At 32.3% G+C, this 6,482-nt stretch overlaps 1 long non-coding RNA gene across 1 annotated transcript in view; it reads left to right on the top strand.

The window, feature by feature from the left end:
• Window positions 1–6,014, top strand: part of LOC111088690 — a 17,311-nt gene extending 11,297 nt beyond the window's left edge. The window contains exon 3 of the long non-coding RNA XR_002613138.1: window positions 6,003–6,014. This is a non-coding gene — a long non-coding RNA (uncharacterized LOC111088690). The remainder of the gene's footprint in view (window positions 1–6,002) is intronic.
• Window positions 6,015–6,482: the final 468 nt, after the last annotated feature.

The following is a 6,482-nucleotide window of genomic DNA, read 5'->3' as shown; positions in this document are numbered from 1 at the left end:
AGTCTCTAACAGTACTTTTATCAAATCAACAGTTTTAGGTTTTAGTCTCTAACAGTACTTTTATCAAATCAACAGTTTTAGGTTTTAATCTCTAACAGTACTTTTATCAAATTAACAGTTTTAGGTTTTAGTTTTTAACAGTACTTTTATCAAATCAACAGTATTATGTTTTAGTCTCTAACAGTTCTTTTACCGAATCAACAGTATTATGTTTTAATCTCTAACAGTACTTTTATCAAATTTAACAGTTTTAGGTTTTAGTTTTTAACAGTACTTTTATCAAATCAACAGTATTATGTTTTAGTTTCTAACATTACTTTTACCGAATCAACAGTATTATGTTTTAATCTCTAACAGTACTTTTACCAAATCAACAGTATTATGTTTTGGTTTTTAACAGTACGTTTACCAAATCAACAGTATTATGTTTTGGTTTTTAACAGTACGTTTACCAAATCAACAGTATTATGTTTTAGTTTCTAACAATTCTTTTACCGAATCAACAGTTTTATGTTTTAGTCTCTAACAGTTCTTATACCAAATCAATAGTATTATCAACAGTTTAATTATTTCCTGCCTTAAATACACGTTTAAAACATTGTAAGTTTTACCTTTCAACACGTAACTTTTTGTACAATACGTGTAGGATATGCGCATATTATGTTTACATTTATGGCGATATTTAAAGAATCGATATATATATCTTTATAGTTTAAGTAGGTTTTTGACACCTATTTGTTTTCAAACAAACAAGTGCTCATCAGAACATATCGAAAAGTGTCATATGGTAACACACGAATTTGTTGAGCAAGAGAAAACAAGCGTTGCGTATCGTATTATACAATTACATTCTCCATTTACACTAAACAACGCATCGGTGGATTTCGCTTACTTATGGATTGATGCTAACCTTCAAATTTTCTTGTAATTAAAAGTGTCATATGGTAACACACGAATTTGTTGGGCAAGAGAAAACAAGCGTTGCGTATCGTATTATACAATTACATTCTCCATTTACACTATACAATGCATCGGTGGATTTCGCTTACTTATGGATTGATGCTAACCTTCAAATATTCTTGTAATTAGATAAATATTCAACATTACATAATGATACATTTTACTGAATACATATGCTTTGTACCTACGTAAGTAAGCATTAACTGTTACACTCTCAAAGACTAATTCAGTAATTACCATTGGAACTTGTTAGTAGAATTACCAACCTTTTGTATTCTTTATGGTGTTGGTTTCTGAACAAGCATAATGGAATCCTTCTCGTTAGTTACATCTAACTAGCTAGCCGTCTTTCAATCAGAAGAAATTGATCGTTTCAATGAAACAAAAACCTGCCTATTTATCTATCTCAAAAATTTCATTACCAATGCGTTCAGAATGAAGCGAAACTGTTAAATGCAAATTTGCAGGCCAGGGTTTTATTTAATTTTGAATAATAATCAGTCAGTTACTATATAAAGTTTAGCATCAACTTACCCTAGGCAACTTACTCAACCCGAAAGCAATGTAGTGATAATGGATTTAAAAAGATAACACGTGTCTGGAGAGGACAGGAAAAAAAAAGTGATCTTCCGACGACACCTTGGGGGCTGTTATTGGTTTGAAGAGAAAGGAGGTAATATTCCGTTTAATATTCAATGAGCTGATAAGCGAACAAGGAAAAGTACACTGTATTCAGAGAAGTTTACCTGTTGGTTCCCTTTTTTTTAAGAGGCAAAATAGCATATTATAATTTCAAGTACTTTTTGATGAATAAGCTTTTCAAACATATCGGTAACAGAGAGGGTACCAAAGTTATGAAACATTGCATTCTAGTCTATGTAAGTAAGAACCTTGGAGATGTATATCTAATTAGCTATACTTATCACGAGGTTAAGTTTCAGTTTTGATCTAAGTAGGTAACTTGCTTTGATCACAAACTAATATCAATTTTCTCTTTTTATTTTCTCATAAATGTTAGAAAAATAACTACATTGAAAATACGTAAATCTGTTTCTTTCAAACTTTAAGGATATTTTACTTCAGACAACGACGCTCCAATAAATTTAGTTTTATCATTTATTTGAAAGTCAGTCTATGTGTCTGGGAGACTTTTAATTGTCTAAGTTGGACCGCATTCGCACTAGTTTCCGAGCTACGATGAAATAAAACTCATACGTCGTCAAAAATCCCGCTCAAAACACTATTTAGACCGCCAATGTTGCGCAACACAAGATCTGACTGTTCAGCTTTCTAAAGCTGTTTTCTCCTCGGTTTTCAGGAAAGCGGTAGACAGATATAGACAATAAAGGCTCAAAAAATCTTACTTGCTGCTGTAAGGTGGCTAAGTGCGGTAACTGTCTGAAATCAACACTTTTATATTTTGCAAGAGGAACACAGTTCGACCAATCCTCTAAACTCCACAGCTTCGTCGAAGATAACTATTGAGTTGTGAGTTCCTTTTCGAAAAGTGTGCTTTTATTTAGCTTAACAGATAAAACCCTTTGTCGGAGTATATTTGTTTTGGTTCTAACTTAAATATCGGAAATTGTAGCACTTCTCTGTAACCCGAATTCGGTCTCAACTACTCGCAGTCTGGATGTGAAGTGTTATTTCAGTCATTTTTCAATTTTCATATCATTCTTTCCAGTGAAAAATAATATAACGATCTGTTTTTTGAAAGATGTTTTAAAAGTTAACTTCTGCAAGGACATTATGCTCAGACTTAACACTATACAGCTTGAGTTTCTGTTGTCAATAAACATCTGGCATCAAATTATTTAAAACTGGATGAGAGTAAACTAAACTTATTAAATTCAAATGTTTAAGAAAGCAACTAGTTATATAATACTTTCACCTTTACAGGGCTCTTATCAAGTTTCTTGGAGTATTTGAACATCAATAGAATTAACACTATTTGTCAACGAGATATACTACTTGGTAGATATACCAATGGGATCATGTGAAAAACGAATCCATGGTTATCGAAAATAATTATCAGATGGCGCTATGTCTGTTCAGTGAAACCACAATTCGTGTGGTTGATGCCATGTATTATTGAAATCATGCGACAGAAAACTGAACTAATATTAAATTGTCCAGTATCCAACATGACTTCATATTGTCAGATGGTCAACTCAACTTTTGGCTTTGGGGATACCTAAAGTCATTTGTGTACCGTGGTGTCTTCCGTTGGAACAGTGGTAAGTCTACGGACTGACAACGTCAAAATCAAGAATTAGATTCCCCGCGGTGAACACAGCAGATAGTCCAATAAAGAAAATGTGTTTCGTGGAGGACCTGCTACATTCATGAGTTGACAGCTTGTTATCAATCTTAGTTTTGACAGTGAAACATGCGAGAGTTCTAGAGAAAACATTTGGACAACTTGTAACGAATTTGTTATCATATATTTATTTTAATATCGACGCTGTTTAGATTAAATCTATATTTAGAAACATACATAGCTTATGCTGTTAAATATGTATTGCGAAACTCTCGCCTATTCTCCAAAGTTGTAGAAGATTCTCGTATGTATGTATATATGTACGCAAACGCTAGTGTTAATGCCAGTCTTGTTACATAAAGCTGAAAATCAGAGAAAGCTTCCACACGCCTATAAATATAACCAACGCGACGCGCCAAAAAGGGGTATCTATTATTAGTTTGCTATAGTCAGTGTGCTGTAAACTTCGGAAGCTATAACTGTGATTGTTATAACGCTTATCAATCGGAAAACTTCAGATATTTGACCAGGAACCTTTACAAATTTCGAACATTACAAATTATTTAACTTCAGTGGATTCTCATAAGACATTAGTATTTTTATGAAAACATTATCTAACGTAACCGGTGGAAAAATTGGCGTGTGATCAGCCTGGTAAATAACGAAGGACAAAGCTAGCTAGCTCCCTGTTAAGTGAAGTATACCTACGTCAACTCATAATCAACTCCCTCATCATGAACCTTCAATAAGATATCGAAGAAGTTCTAGACTAGAAAGAAGACTTTATATTGCTTGTAAGTTTGTGAAACATGTGTTTATAAATAACTGTTTGTAATATCTATTTGTAATAACTGTTATTGTAAATTGTATTGTTGTGTGTATATTCAAACGTATTTCTGTTAAAAAAGAAAACCATGTGTATCAATCTCGTTGGCAAGACTGACTATATATTGGCTTTTACTTTACTGTACAAAGGACAATTTAACTACTATATTTAAAGTATCATTTAGCTCGGTTTCAGATTATTTAAAATCCTAATACGTAACAAACTTTATGAGGTAGAAATCAATAAGTCGGCGAGAACAGGGATTCTCAGTATCAGGACAACAGTTTTATAACAATATAATAATTTAACGGATTTTGTTAACGTTGAAATGTAAATTTTACGAAATCGGAAAATGTATAATTAACATTCATGTTCCTTAAATATACTTTCATAATGTATCTTATTTAAATTTAGAAATGCATGCAATCGTGCAGTTTATATAATTAATATAGACCTGTGATACTGAAAAGGCACATTGTCATATATCATAAGTGTGTGTGTGTGTGTGTGTGTGTGCACCTCATATGATTGTAGTAGCATACTAATATGTGCAGGGATTGGTATTAGTGGATCCCAATGACCTTTATGTGTTATGAATGTCATACGGTATAAATACGTAGTTTTATATCCTTTAGTTTTACTCCATGCAGAAGCTGTTGGTAAGAACTTTCTTCCAGTAATGAAAATTTGTGCCCCCCCCCATGCTCAGTTGAATAACAACTTCTTGGAAGAAGAGAATACTAAATCAGAGCAGGGATCAATAATGATAGTCACACCGACACGACACCATATGATATAGAGATGCATTCTTACAACCATTGGTGTTGCTATACACAGAAGCAGTTAGTCAGAGATTTCATCGAAAGGATGATAGCTCCACCTGGCTTAGCTGATTAACAACTTCCCGAAAGCGGAAAGTATCAAACAAATGAATTACCCAACACGCTCATCTAATCTGAATTTGATTGAAATTGTACGAGATGCTCTGGAAGGACGTCTTGATAATTGGAAGCCGCTATGGTGGAGGAGTGGGCCATATTACTCCAGCAACTCATTGATTAACTCATTTTAAGCATGTCTCTTACATTTGTATAAGAGGTTATCATAGGCCTTGACAACATATCCTTTCTGATAATTTATTGTGCTTCAGGGTCTTTAGTATAATTTCTGACTGTGGATTACAATAGTATACATTTGCATATTAGATCGCATGACCTATTATCTGATACCTATTTTGCATAAAAAGTAACTTAAGAAAGCCATTAACGTTATTTAGCTGGAATGTAAGAGAAAAATCCAATTTTTTCCTTTAATTATTTTGTGCAATATATATATTGTCGTAATACATGGATATCATGATCATTATACACTGCATTTCGACTGCGTTCCCAATTATCACATCATTAGGAATAATTTTAATATTCATACTTTATGAAAATAAGCCACAACGGCCTGATTATTAGTTTCGGTTTTTTTGGAAGTTTATATTCTTGACAAACATAGAAAGCCATGGCGTTATTAAGTTTGGTGTTTTAATATTTCAACTTGTGGGATTAAATTGAACTCTTTCACGAAGACTGGACACTATGATAAAAAAAAATACTATTTCCTGGAGCTTTGTTTGCACGTTGTTCATCTTTAAACTATCACTTTACTGATTTTATTTCTTAAGTTATTTTCTGTTTCTTTTGATTACGTATATTTTTTCTAGTTCTATGGCTGAAGCTTGAGTTGTAAAACAATCTTACCTGTTTGAAAGTTTGATGATTTAGTGAAATTTATTGCATCCAATTCAAGTATCCTACGAAGGAATTCCTTTTATGTATGAGACAAGCAGAGTGGAAAGACTGTTTAGGTGGCATGTCTTTAACTGTCATCACTTCAAAACTTTTAGTCTGTATGATTCTTCTTAATGACCAAAACAAATTAACTGAATGAAATGTTTGGTATTAGCAAACTCATTCATTGTGTCGTAAATAAAGCCCTAGAAAATTAATTAATTAATCTAAATTAATTTTAAAGTAAGATTATCGAAAATAACTAATATTTCAGAATGAAACTCAAAGTTGATTATACATACGAAGAGAAGTTTAGAACAGAAGTATGCTGTACAAACGCCAGAAACAGCGTTCTCGATAAAAGTCCACTTTTATATGCACTAATCAGTTAATATAGCAGTATTAATTAAGAGTTGGTACAAATGACTGCAACACATCTAGTTAATGATTTAAAACTAATAGTAAATATTACCATTAAGTTGTATCATTTTTTTTGTTATTTTCATAAGAGTGATTATACATTTCCATCAAACTTAATCACCATATTATCTATCTTTTCCTCGTTGCTTTCTGAAATTGACATTTTAGCAATATTTGACTTGTTGGTAGGAGCTACGGGTTGTCTTTTGAAAATAATCATTAATTACTTAATATA

Source organism: Limulus polyphemus, unplaced genomic scaffold, assembly GCF_000517525.1.
Source record: "Limulus polyphemus unplaced genomic scaffold, Limulus_polyphemus-2.1.2 Scaffold4253, whole genome shotgun sequence".
NCBI lineage: Eukaryota > Metazoa > Arthropoda > Merostomata > Xiphosura > Limulidae > Limulus > Limulus polyphemus.
The sequence above is the reverse complement of the archived record's forward strand: the minus strand, read 5'-3'. Positions and strand labels throughout refer to the sequence as shown.